General features: G+C 44.0%; 1 protein-coding gene across 9 annotated transcripts in view; it reads left to right on the top strand.

The window, feature by feature from the left end:
* Positions 1-13,643, top strand: part of PDE1C (phosphodiesterase 1C) — a 642,269-nt gene that overhangs the window by 109,254 nt on the left and 519,372 nt on the right. Inside the window, exon 1 of one of the 9 annotated variants that reach the window (XM_086396478.1) lies at positions 5,964-6,132. The exons of the other annotated variants lie outside the window; for them this stretch is intronic. The gene's annotated coding sequence lies outside the window, so the exon portion shown is untranslated. Of the gene's footprint in view, positions 1-5,963; positions 6,133-13,643 lie in introns of those variants that run through there. 9 annotated transcript variants of the gene reach the window in all.

Here is a 13,643-nt window from a genome sequence, read left to right as displayed (position 1 = left end):
AATGTATGTAATACATGTGAATTATACATATAATCAATGTATCAAATGTACATAATATATAATTATAGCTACTATGTATTAATTGTACAATATATTATGTAATAACTATATATTAATCATGTGATAATTAATATGTACCAATAATACGCATTATGTACACACCTTGTATGTGCGTCTCTGTGTGTATTTGCAAGTGCTGTCTGTCCTGTATGTTATGTGACATTTTCTTCTAAGCAGGGGGCTTCATATTCCTGCAACATCGACCTGTGGCATTTAGGACTTGGTTTGTGGATGTACAGATATCTTGTAGCCCACACCCATGGTCTCCGGCTTGTCCTATGGTTCCAGCAGGGTGGAATAGGTGGACAGTCCCCCTCTAACTATGTGAGGGAAGAATCCTGAAGAAATTCCAGAGCCCAGATCACTTTTTTTCTCAGGTGTCCGACATTCTGTCATCAGGAATCACCTTCTTTTCCAGTCTGTTAATTATGCAGAATTTCCAGGTCAAAGAACTTTACTAAAGGAATTTATGTTACGGTCCTGGCGATTCAAGAGATTTTCTCTCAGATTCAAGAGATTGTTACCCCTGGCTTATGAGGCCAACAGGGTTCTTGGGATTCTGCAGAAGAGGGGTGTGTGAGCCCCCACCATGGCAAGGTCAAGAATCAAGTTTCCTTGGAGGGCTCCTGACGGAACTTCTCTCTGTTAAGTGGACATTTCTGGGTTAGGAGGGGCTTCCGTGATGGCTCAAATTGGTAAAGATTCTGCCTGCAGTGCTGGAGACGCAGGAGACTTGGGTTCGATCCCTGTGGTCAAGAGGTCTTGAAAACAAGACCGTGAGCTTCAACACGTGCCACATCCAGAAAGCGCTGACTGTCGTAGAGCCTTCGTGATTTGAGGGTTGCATTCCTAGGAAACCATTGTAGTTAGGATTGTTGTTATTTAGTCACTAAGTTGTGTCTGACTCTTTGTGACCCCATGGACTGTAGCCTGCCAGGCTCTTCTGTCCATGGGATTTCCCAGGTAAGAATACTGCAGTGGGTTGCCATTTCTTTCTTCAGGGCATCTTCCTGACCCAGGAATCTAACTGCATCTCCTGCATTGGCAGGCGGATTCTTTACCACTGAGCCACCTGAGAAGCCCCAGTTACGATTGTAGCCAATAATTATAACAATTAACATTAATTGAAGCCCATGTGTAGAAGTTCAAGTGTAATTTGACTCTGTTTATGAACTAGTATTTGAATATGAAATGAACAGTTATGGGGAGAGTTGCTCTATTACTATTTTCCAGAAGAACTTTCTTTGTCTCCTGGGGTTTGGATATCTGTTTGGGTTTGTATTAAGTGGATTTGCAGATTCTTACTTTCTCCATGAGGCTGCCCAAAACACACACTTTTCCTTCCAAGGTGAAGTATGTCTGCAGAAAGCAAAAGCACTTTTTTCTTTTAACTACCTGAGGGGGACTCTCTTGATCCCTCTTGGTGCTCCTCACCTCTCAGTTTCCGGATGAGAAAATGGGTCTTGGGGGGGGCCCTCATTTTCTCTTCTCCTCAAGGTGATGACCTCTACGGTGTCAGAAGGAAGCGGGTGAAGCTATGGGCCAGGAGGATGTGAAGTTGGTGGGGTGTGTGGACAAGAAGCTGCTTCCTCCACAAATGAACCTGGTGGTGGTGTGGAAAATTCTAGGCCTGTAAGGTGTTGCTAACAGAGGGATGCGTTGCCTATAGCAACTGCCTCAGGCTCCCTTGCCCCTGTGTTTCTCTCTGCGGGGTTGTCCCAGAGGAGGAAAAACAAGGGGCCCCTAGACAGCAGTCAGAGGCCCAAGGGGCAGGGTGTGAGGGTTCCCTGTCCCACGTGGGACTGCTGTTTGCTGGGAACCCCAACTAAGTGGGGAGGTCTGCTGGCGGGTACGTCTTTCACAGGGGTTCTGGGTGGGCGGGGCTCTGTGGGTGGCCGAGGCTGGGATTTTGGGCTGCATGAACTGGGGGTGTGGCCCCTTTCCAGCCCGGGCATAGAGGCTCCTGGCCTTGGTGCACAGGTTCGCAGACTGATCTCAGTGTTCTGTGTCTCGTCTGCCCGTTAGTTTGTCTGGCTTGTTGGGGGTGCTGGTGGGTTGCAAGGAACTGAATTAATATCCAAGGCAAACTGTCCTGCCACCGCCTCCCAGCACCCGTTGCCCTAATTCTCTCCTCCTCCTCCTCACGTCCCTGGGAAAGATTCAAACAGAGCCAGGTGAAGGGGGCATTTGGACTGAGGGCTCATGCACACTGGGACTGCAGTTTCTGCTCTGACTCTCACCTCCGCCCCTGATTCCCCTTCTGCATCTGAGCCACAGTCCTTCATGTGTAAGATGCAGAGTGTGATCCTTAGTTACCGGGCTGTGGTGAGGATCAAGTGAAGTTACATGTGAAAAAGTTGTTTGTTAACCCTGCAATGTCATTAGACAGCTTCTTGTTATAAGGGAAGACAATACTGATTAGAGCTTGTGTGTCCCTCTGCACGGTGCTTGCACTTCAACAAAGAAAGTGTGAGAAATGAGGCTCTCACCTTGGGGTCTTACTGGCAGCCAGCAACTGGAGCGCATGGTGTTAGGGATGTGTGTTGTCTGAGAAGGGGTGTTTGTAGCAGGAAACCCTGGGCGTTGGAGTCACACGAAGACGTACTGTGCTGGCCAAGCAAGTCAGTTAGCTTCGCTGAGCCTCAATTTCCTTCTCAGAGTAAATGGGGCTGGGGTGAACCTTCCTCCTGGGTGGACCCGGCCAGGGGAGTGAAGTTCCATGCGTAGTGCCTGCTGTCACACTGTGTGCTTGCTCAGCAACCCTTCCCTCCCCTAGAGATTATACTGTGACTAGAACTGGCTCTGGCTGCGAGTGGGTGAGGGTTAGTGGTGTGATCCTGAGGGTTAGTAAGTGTGTCTAGGGCAGACTTAGGGGTGAGTCAGTACTGCTGTGTGCTGGCCTGGGAATGGCCACCAGGAGGCCCACATCTTGGCCCCTGACGCCAGATGGGAACAAGAACAGAGTGGGTACTGGGTACCTCCTGCCCTCCCATGGACTGGTGCACCTCCCGGGGCTACCCAGTGCCCCAGGCATGTCTACCAAGCCTCCATGGACTTAGCAGAGCAATGGGCACAGTCCACCTGGGGTCATGGGGACGTTGTGGGTAGTGGGGGGAACATCACTGCAGGAATGAGCTTCTGAACTTGACTTGGGAAAGGGGACCAGGATGGTAAAATGGGACCTAATAGAGTTCAGAATATAACAACCTCTGGAGTTAGACACTGGGGGTTCAGATTCTGAACCTCATGTTTTTGTCATGATCTTGGAGAGGTGGCATCAAATGGCTAAAGTTCAGTGTCCTCAACTGTGAAATGGACATAATAAATAGTATCTGCCTTGCTGGACTGGGCAATTAAATGAGATCATGCAAGCAGAGCTCCTAGGCATTATCTTATTCTGGATACCAGAACAGAATACCATAGGTTGGGTGGCTTAACAGAAATGTATTTCTCTCAGCTCTGGAGGCTGAGAAGACACCAGCATATTTGGTGTCTGGTGAGGACCTGCTTCCTGGTTCATAGGGGGCTGTTTTCTTACTGTGTCCTCACATGGCACAAGGGGTGAGGGAGCTCTCTGGGGTCTCTTTTATAAGGGCACTAATCCAATTTATAAGGCTCCACCCTCATGACCAAATTACCTGCCAAAGGCCCCACCACCTAATACCATTACAGTGGGGGTTATGAATTTTGAATATGAATTTTGAGGGGACATAGCCTATAGCACTGTTTTTTTTGAGAGATAATAAACATTTGCTGAATATAGCACTGAGTTAAGCACTGTAGAAGGGCCAGGGGAACCACAGGGGAAAACATGCACAGTGTTAGTGGGAAACACATACCCGACTCAGAACTGAAAGTTCTGGTTAGGTTCTTCCTAACTTGCCCTTTAATCCTGGGAAAGTCACTTAACGTGGGAGGTAGTTTCTCCATCTGTAAGTGAACTGGTTGGGTACAGAATTCTCTGTGGTTCCAGCCACTCCAGAAAGGTGGTGAGCTTTCAGGCCTGAAGGCCATTGTAGCTCTCCCGAAGCTGGAAAGTGCAGGGGTATGGCTAAGGGAGGCACTTTCAGACTTCTAGTGAAAGAAATTTGTAGAGTTCAGAGCATCACAGAGGCAAGTAAATGTAAGACTAGCAAAGAGTTGAAATTATTATTAAAGTAAGTAGACTAGATTTTGTGTATCCAACTTTGTATGATAATTCACTGTACTCACAGTGAAGTCTGATAACTATTGAGCTCTTACCAAGGGTAAGTCAATGTTAGCTGCTTGGGCCTTCCAGACTTTTCATCTCTGTGATGTCAAATTCCAATGAGAAATGGGGGTGTGCACGGAGATTTCCAAGTGTTGCTGCTTGCCTGCAAAGTTAGCTCCTTTCTTTTGTGATATGAAACCTTTGTGGCTTCAGTTCATGTTACTACATTTGTTTGTAATGAACAATAAATGTGATGATAGATAATAGTAGTGGAAGGACCTAGCATGGATCCTGCTTAATAAATGTTTGTTGTAGTTGAGAGGCAGTGTGTGTAGAGGTTAAGAGTATGGATTATGGAGCTTGACTACCTTGGTTTGAATTTTGGCTTCACAATTTATTAGCTATGTGATTGTTGTGATCTTGGACAAGTTACTTAACCATTCTGTAAATGGACATAGTTATGTTACTCGTCTCCTAGGGTGTTGCAAGATTAATGGGTTAATGTACATTAAGCACTCTGAACAACACCTGGTACATAGTAAATTCTATATAAATGTTTGTTATGATGTTATTTCCATATAATTATTATAATATTCATTACTATATACTGCTCTGCTGCTGCTCAGTCGCTTCAGTTGTGTCTGAGTCTTTGTGATCCTATGGACTGTAGCCCACCAGACTCCTCTGTCCGTGGGATTTTCCTGACAAGCATACTGGAGTGGGTTGCCATGCCTTCTTCAGGGGATCTTCCTGACCCAGGGATTGAGCCCATGTCTCCTGTGTCTCCTGCATTGCAGGTGGATTCTTTACCACTGAGCTACTGGGGAAGCCTGTACTACTACATATAGTAATAATAATACATTTCCATAATATATAACTAACATGAGGATAGTAATGACTATCTCTGAGACCTTCTTGATCAACACCTATTTATGCTGTTCCTTGAAGGGCCATAAGGATGGCCTTGATCTTCTGCTTTCTGTGGTTCAACATTGCCATTTCCTGCCAAGAGGCATTGACTTGTGTGTGTTCTTGGGTGTTGGAGTCCCAGTACTGTACAGGTGTTCTCACATCCATGGTGGACCTACAGATGTTCCCATCTTCTTCACCAGCTGACCATCTTTTAGGACTCAGTGTGTCACCTGTGATGGCTTTGCAAAGTGAGCCTCTCTTTGCCAGGCCGTTTTTATGTAGTTTACTTTCCAAGGCCAGGATGTCTTGCAGAAAGGAAAGTGATGCAGAAGACCTGGGCTCTTGACCCAGTCCTGGCACTTCTGTCTCTGTGATGGTGGGAAAGATCATTCGTCTTTGTGAGCCTTGGGTCCCTCATGTGTAAATGTGGATAGCAGTTCCTTCTTTGTTGTGTTATTGGGGGAGTTCAGTAGAATGAGGACCAGATGAACTCAGCACGCTCTGGATGCCCAGTAATTGGTAGCTGTTGGTTGTGATAATGGAGAGGCTCTGAAATCAGGGAACAGGCAAGTCTCCCAGACCCACAGCTGCTTCCCTGGCTGGAGGTCCCTAGCCTGCCCTCTGGCTGCCTCCCCCAGCCCCTGACCAGCCACTGTGTTGTGTGCTGGCGCGGCTGCAAGGCTGCCTTTGTTTGAGTGTAGGATTTCCGATCAGGCCGGGCATCTGGAGCGCCCGCCTCATCCCAGCTGAGTGTTTCCAGCTGGGTTTGGGTAATTGGTGTCAGCTGCTCTGGGGAAAGTGGCTGGCACTTCCTGTGCTGTTGGCGGGCAGGCTCCAGAGTGTGGTGGGGGCTTGGCCTGAGAACCAGGCCTTTCCCCAGGGTCCCTGTGGGGGAACTTGGAAGCAGAGCTGCTGGAAGTTGGTTTTTACTTGTCTTGTGGACAAAGGTCCAAATTACTCAAGACTCCGTGAGTATTGGTCCTCAGACACTGCTGCCAATGTTTGCTTCTCAGAAAAGAAATAATTTTAATTGATTAGCTGGTTCCTGACTTCTCTCTCTGATTCTCCAGACAACGGTGCTTTTTCTCTTCTTGATAACGGTGTAGAGTGGGTCAGGTGTGATTCCTGGGGCTTGGAGAAGAAAGAGAAGGATCAGCTCTGCTGGACTTGCATCACTACTAACCACAGGCATTTGTCTAGCCTTTAAGAAGGGGCCTTTAAGTTTCTCTGATTCAGCTTTTATAAATAAGGTTATAGGTAGAGCAGTTACTGGTGAGGATTTCAATGCCGGTCTTTAGCGCTCAGGTTCAGTGTCTTTCCTTTTTTTTTTTAATTAGAATTTTTTTTGGGGGGTATTGAAGTGCTATGCTGGATTTGCTGAATTACATATTTTATTCATCAGATGTCTTGACTATTGGAGGTCATCTCAAATAATTATTGTGTTGTATAAGGTGGAAAGAATATTCCTTCTTTATTTCTGCACAAACCAGAAGTTGAATTGCTGAACTCTGATGTTCACCAGGGAAGAGAGATTTGGCCACACTGTTCACTTTTCTGAATCTTGTAAAGCAGGAATAATAGTATCTATATTTGATTATGCAGTTTGTAAATTGCTGGCCCAGTAATGTGACCATTCCAGGTTCTTATAAACCTTAATTCCTTTCCCTTCTCTATTCTCCTTCCTTGGCTCATGCCATACCTGAAGGCATTTTGACTGGGTTAGATGTTCACTGTGATACAAGGTATGAGAACCCTCCAGCCCTTTGGAAACTTTATCTCTCTGAAAGGTCCCCAGAGGGAGCTGGTTTTGATTTACTCTGACTCCTGGGCCCAAGTATCCCAAATCAACACGTGGGATTTAGGCAGCGAGTGGGAAAGTGGATGGATTTCTATTTTAAAGTCATTAGCTTACAATTTCCAAGAAAGGCTCATTGTGTTTAGTGACTCATTTTCTTTAACCATTGAAAGTTCCTTTAGATTTTTGAAATTTGTCATGTCAGTAAGTATTGAAGGGGAATCCAGCATGTCTTAAAGAAGGAACCAGCAGGACTCTGACTGGGACCAGATCCCAGCCGTCTTCTGGGCCCCGGGGAACTCAGCTTTTCAACAAGATGCCTTTTCTTCTTTCCTCATCAGGTCATTCATGAGGCTAACTGTTTAAGACAGGGAATGCAGGTTAAAAGATACAGAAATCAGGCCAGTTGTGTAAGACCGTAAGCCTGGTCTTGGTGACTATTCCAAGAAGGCTGTTTTCTGGGATTATGCAGTTGTTTTGTAATCAGTTGCCCTAATGATGATGAAGATGATGATAATAATAATAATAATGTTTTACAATCTGTGAAGCACTTTCCCAAACATCAGCTCATTTGAGTCTACCAGTAACCCTGCAGGGAAACTATGAACAGCTTCTTTTTACAGGTGGACAAGCTGGGGCTTCAAGAAGTCAAAGTTAGAACAATGACCCAAATCCAATTTCTGCATTTTGGAAAGCTCTGGCATCTGAAGCAGAAATCTGGGAACCATCTTAGCTTTCTTTTCCTGTGTCCCCACAGCTAATTAGTTATCAGGTCCTGTAGATTTCCTTCTCCAGAGTCTTTCCAATTCATATTTTCCCCTTCATCTCCTCTACCTTAGATCAGACCCTTCTCTTCTCTCACTTAATCTATTGCAGTGTTTCCAAGTGGTTGCCCTTATCTCCCCAGTTTGTCTCCATTCTAAACTCCTCTCAACATGGTAGCTAGAATCTAGCAGTTGGAACACGCAGCTAATCCTGCTGCCCTCCAGTTTAAAACTGTCTGGTAGCTCCCATCGTTTGCAGGATGAAACCTACATTCCCTAGTAAGGCTCACAGGCCTTTTGTGGTTGGTCTTTGCTCTTCCCTGGGCTTACCATGTCCCTGCCTGCCCGTGAATGGTAATCATTCAAAGGTTGGCCTTTATTAGGTGCCCTCCACATGCCAGCTATTGTGTAAGGAATTAGGGATATAATGTGAGTCAAACTGTGGGCCCAGTGGAGCCCACAGATGTTAGTGGTATAGCTGTGCTTTGATGGAATGGCCTGGGTGCTGTGCATGTGCCTGAAAATGGCATGGAGCCTAGTCTGGGGTGTTGGGGTAGAGCCTACCCTGGGGATGGACTCCCCTGATGAGGCGGGTGGAAGAAGGAGGTGGGGAAGCATGCAGATGGAGTAGAGGAGGAATAGGGGTTAAGAAGAGGCCCGAGAGGTGGGCAGAGGTTCTTGTGGGCCACCTGAAGCGTTTGATCTTTTTCCCAAAAGCAGTGGAAGGCAACTAATAGTTTTAAGCAGAAGTGACACAATCAGATTTGTGTTCACAAAAGCACAGGCTGTTTATTCTGGGGCAAATCAGTGTGTGAGTGTTTGTTGACTGGAGCTACTGTTGTGTCATAGCGGGCCACTGCCATACATATGCCATTCCTCCTCTGTATCTGAGCCTTCCTATACCCTTCCGAGTAGTCCTTCTGACTTTGGAACAAACCAGACAAACTTCCAGGCTGTCAGAGAGGCAGATTGTCCTTAGGGGCTGAAGGTTTTCTTCATTTTCCTAGTTACTTAATTCATTTTTTTTTAAACAAAATGAAGATAGGATAATTAATTTCATTTGCCCATAAAAATGATCCGTATTCATTTTGGGAACTCAGGAAAGAAAAACTCATTATTCAGAGATGACCTCTGTTAATATTTAGGTGAATCTGCTTCCATATTTTCTTTATATTAAATTTGCATGGTATTCTATAGCAGTTTTTTTTTTTTATCTAAATGGGATCATCCATGTTGATTTATCTGCATTTTAAAACTTATTGGTGTGCATGAACATTTAAAATTACTCAGCTCTTTCCCTCTCTTAGTGCCTAGGCCCTCTTTGGCCCTGTGTTGACTTCTCCAATCTGGATACAATCTGGACACAAGCCAGGTGAATCTTATTGGAGCATCTCACAACATGGCCTGTTTGGGCAATGCTGCCTCACCAGTTATACACAAACGTATTTTATATATAAACATACACACCCACATACACTTATTCTCTCTCTGTGTGTAATTGAACATTTGCTATTTGCCAGACACTGTTCTAAGGGCTTTGAAGGCACTAACTCGTTTAATTTCCCATTTTTTGATGATGAAACACTTAAAAAAAAGTAATTAATTTATTTTAATTGGAAGATAATTACTTTATAATATTGTGTTGGTTTTTGCCATACATCAATATGAAAGCATGCCACAGGTATACGTGTGTCCCCCCACATCCTGAACCCCTCGCCCTCCTCCCTTCCCCACCCCATCCCTCTGGGTTGTCCCAGAGCACTGGCTTCGAACTGGCCATCTATTTTACATATCGTAATGTACTTGTTTCAATGCTATTCTCTCAAATCATCCCACCCTCACCTTCTCCCACTGAGTCCAAAAGTCTGAGGAAACAGACACTTGTCCTGGGAATCTGAAGCTAACATGGTTGTGTGTGAGGCAGCCAGGCATGGGAGATGTCAGAGGAAGGGCCTTCTTATACGGGGACAGGCCTTTGGTAAAAATTCAAAGCACTTTTGGGACATCCAGCATCTCCTCTTAGCCTCCCAGATGAGAGGGTTTATGACCTTGAATGGGGGAGACAACTGGATCTGAAGGTTTTAGGATTAGAATGTTCCTTAGAGTGTATTTCAAAAGAAAGCCACTCCTTCCTTCCTTAACTCTCTTACAAACATTGGTTAGGTGCCTGTCTTATCTTGTCCTCCTTTTCCCTCCCCTTCCCTTTGATTCATTCAGTTTTATTTTTTAAAAATTAAAAAATTAAAATCTTTTGTCTGCAGTGGGGTCTTAGTGCCCTGACAAGGGATTGGACCCCCATCCCCTGTGTTGGAAGTGTAGAGTCTTCTTCTTTTTTTAAGTGTGCCAGTCCATTTGGGACATTTTATTTTTTATAAATATTATTATTTAAAAAACGTAATTTATTTTTGGCTGCTCTGGGTCTTTGTTGCTCTGCAGGCTCTCTGGTTGCAGAGAGCAGGGAGCTACTCTCTGGAGGTGGTGCATGGGCTTCTCATCGCGGTGGCTTCTCTTGTGAAGCACAGGCTCTAGAGCACGCCGGCTTCAGTAGCTTCGGCTCCCGGGCTCTAGAGCATGGGCTCAATAGTTGTGGTGCACGGGCTTAGTTGCTCCGTGGTATGAGGGATCTTCCCGGATTAAGGATCAAACCCATGTCTCCTGCGTTAGCAGGTGGATTCTTTACCACGGAGCCACCAGGGAAGCCCCCTGTCATCATTTTCTTGGGTAGATTTCTACGAGCGGAATTTCTGGGTTGTATGATAAGTTAATATTTAACTTTTGAGGAACTGCCAAACTGTTTTCCAGTTGCACCATTTTACAATCCCACCAGCAATGTAGCAGAGTCCTTAAACCAAGCTTTATAGAAGTAGGAATTAGCTACCTGGTTTTCAGATGTTACAGGGGCAGGACTGGCTGCATGTAAACCAAATGAGGGGCTTGTCAAAGATTTCTGGGCCCCATGCTTTGGAGATTCTGATTCTATAGTAATGGAGTGGGGCCTGGGATGTGCATTTTCAGAAAGCTGTCTAAGTAACTCTGATGTGTGGCTTTGTTTGGGAATCACTGAACTGGATGAAGTTCAGGATGGGATGAGCAGGGGAGAATTCTTGGGAAAACTGTAGGCAAAAATGCATGTGTAAGAACAACATAATATGTGCTTGTAATTAGCAACTGAGCATGCGTGCACACAGTGAGTGGGTTAGCAGTAGCACTGGCCAGAGAGAGAGGCCCTTGAGGAAACTTTGACATTGGTTCAGTCAAGACCAGGTACTTCATTGATCTATCCATTTAGTTTTCTGTGAACATTTTTTAGGGGAACTAACTTTTTTTTTCAGTACCACACACTAGGCTCAGAGCTTTATATTTAATCTTCTTCCCCCCCCCCCAAAATCCAAGAAAAGATTTTGTTTTTATTTTTTAAATTAATTTTTATTGGAGTGTGGTTGCTTTACATTATGTTAGTTTCTACTGTACAGCAAAGTGAATCAGCCATTTATATATGTATATGTATATCCTGCCTTTTTTGGATTTCCTTCCCATTTAGGTCATCATATATTTCAACAACTCTTACTAATTATTATTCTCAGTTTGGGCTTTCCTGGTGGCTCAACGGTAAAGAATCTGTCAACAATGTAGGAGTCGTAGGAGATGTGAGTTTGATCCCTGGGTTGGGAAGATCCCCTGGAGGAGGGCAGGGCAAGCCATTCCAGTATTCTTGCCTGGAGAATTGCATGGACAGAGAAGCCTGGTGGGCTATAGGGTCGCATAGGGTCACAGAGTTGGAAACGACTGCAGTGATTGAGCATGCATTCTCAGTTTACAGATGAAGAAACTGAGGCTTGGGAGATTAAGTAATAGGGCTGGGACTTGAAACCCGGTCTGTCTAGCTCTTTCCATTGTAGCAGTTTGCTGCTACTCTGTGCAAGGCACTGTGTGAACAGGGTCTTGGGATTTCATATTTATTGTGGAAGAATTCATTACGCATTTTCATATTACACTTGATTATCTGGCTTGCTGTGTAATCACTGCTATTTGCTCTTCCTTTCTGTGGGTTAGAGATATAGGTTTTTCTAATGGTAATGACAATATTTAAATATTCTAGGGAGATGCAGAATAAGGTCCCTTAGTTAAACACCTTGAGACTTTATGTCTGCTTCAGTGAAAAGTTCTCTGACTGCTTCTTCCCTCCTGGTCCCTGTTCATTGAAGTCGCCTTTACTGACTGTGCCAACACTCGACCCAGAATCTCTGGTGGCTGACAGTCTGAGCTCTACAGAAGGGGGAGATTAGCCTGTCTGTGAATCTGGAGTTGGGAGTTCTGTGGTAGGGCTGTCTTCAGAGTTGGATGCATGATGGGGGAAACTTGTAGTAATTACTGAACAGATGCTCTTAATGAGGTCTCTGCTGGATTTCCAGCTGGCAGTGAGAGCGCTGCATTGGGACAAGGATGTTGCAGTCACTGGATCATTATGTGACATCACATCCTCCCCTTGTTGTCATAGCAGCTGTAATCATCCCACTGAAAGTGTCCCTCAGGGTGCTGGCAAGCCACATCTTTTTCCATTAATGGGAATCCATGGTGCTTTCTTCCATGATAAGGAGAAAAAGAACTAGTATATTAATGTTCTTGGAAAGGAGAAAAATGCTTAACGATTTTCAGCATGTTATTACTACAACAATTTTTATGTAAGTTGTACATGTTGATTGCAGAAAAATTTATAAAATAAAGATTGGCAAAGAAAACACAAAATCCTACCTGTAATATCAACATGCATGAGAATTACTGTTAACATTTTGAGAAATTTTTGTTTTTCTGCTATAGTTTTAACCCATATGAACAATTCATTATTGTTTTTTCAAATATGGGTCCATTATTGTATTGTTGTTTACTTTTTTCCTCTTACCTGACAATGTATAATTAATGTCATTTCATATCAATAGTCTTCATCAGCCGAGTTTTTTAAGATCCCATGATTTATTTAGCTGACCTCTATTGTTTGACATTTAAGTTCTTTCTGCTTTCTTGCTCACTCAGTGACTACCACTCATTTTTACACCTTTATAAAGCATTTTTGCCTTAGGATAAATTCTAAGAAGTAAAGTTGTGTTGAAAGTGTTTAATATTTTTGAAGCATTTGAAATATACATTATCCTTCTCTAGCACTGAAAGTGAAAGTCACACAGTTGTGTCCGACTCTTTTCGACCCCATGGACTATACAGTCCATGGAATTCTCCAGGCCAGAATACTGGAGTGGGTAGCCTTTCCCTTCTCCAGGGAATCTTCCTAACCCAGGGATTTAACCCAGGTCTCCTGCATTGCAGGCAGATTCTTTATCAGCTGAGCCACACATAAGTATGACTTTCCCTGTTGACCTTTATATTGGCTCTCAACCTTTAAAAAAGTTGTTATTTGGTAGGTCAAAAATGGCATATAACTCTACTGTTTATTTATTAGTGAATTTGATTTTAATTTCTCATCTTATTTCTTATATAAATCACATCTATATTCCTTATATAGATAGCATACCTATTTTTCTATTGGAGAATTCTCTAATTTATGTAAACTTTTTATTTATTAAGGCTATTAAACTTTGATAATATTTGCTGTAAATTTCACTGTTTGTAAATATGCCTTTTAACCTTGCTCGATGCTCAGAGTTTAAATTTAAAAATAAACCAATCAGGGACTTCCCTGGTGGTCTAGTGGTTGAGAATCCGGATTCCAATGCTGGGGATGTGAGTTTGAGCCCTAGTTGGGGAACTAAGATCCCACGGGCCATGGGGCAACTAAACCTGCATGCCACAACCCTATCCCAGCACAGCGGAAAAAAAAAGTCAGCCTCAAAAAAACAAAACCCAACTTTTTTTTTTTCTATTTTTGGTTCCTATTTAAAAAAACCTATTCCACTGAAGAGATTATGAA

This window comes from Bos grunniens, chromosome 4 (genome assembly GCF_055505025.1).
Source record: "Bos grunniens cultivar Pamir isolate PY7600 chromosome 4, Bosgru_T2T1.0, whole genome shotgun sequence".
NCBI classification, from domain to species: Eukaryota; Metazoa; Chordata; class Mammalia; order Artiodactyla; family Bovidae; genus Bos; species Bos grunniens.
This window is presented reverse-complemented; position numbering and strand designations above follow the sequence as displayed.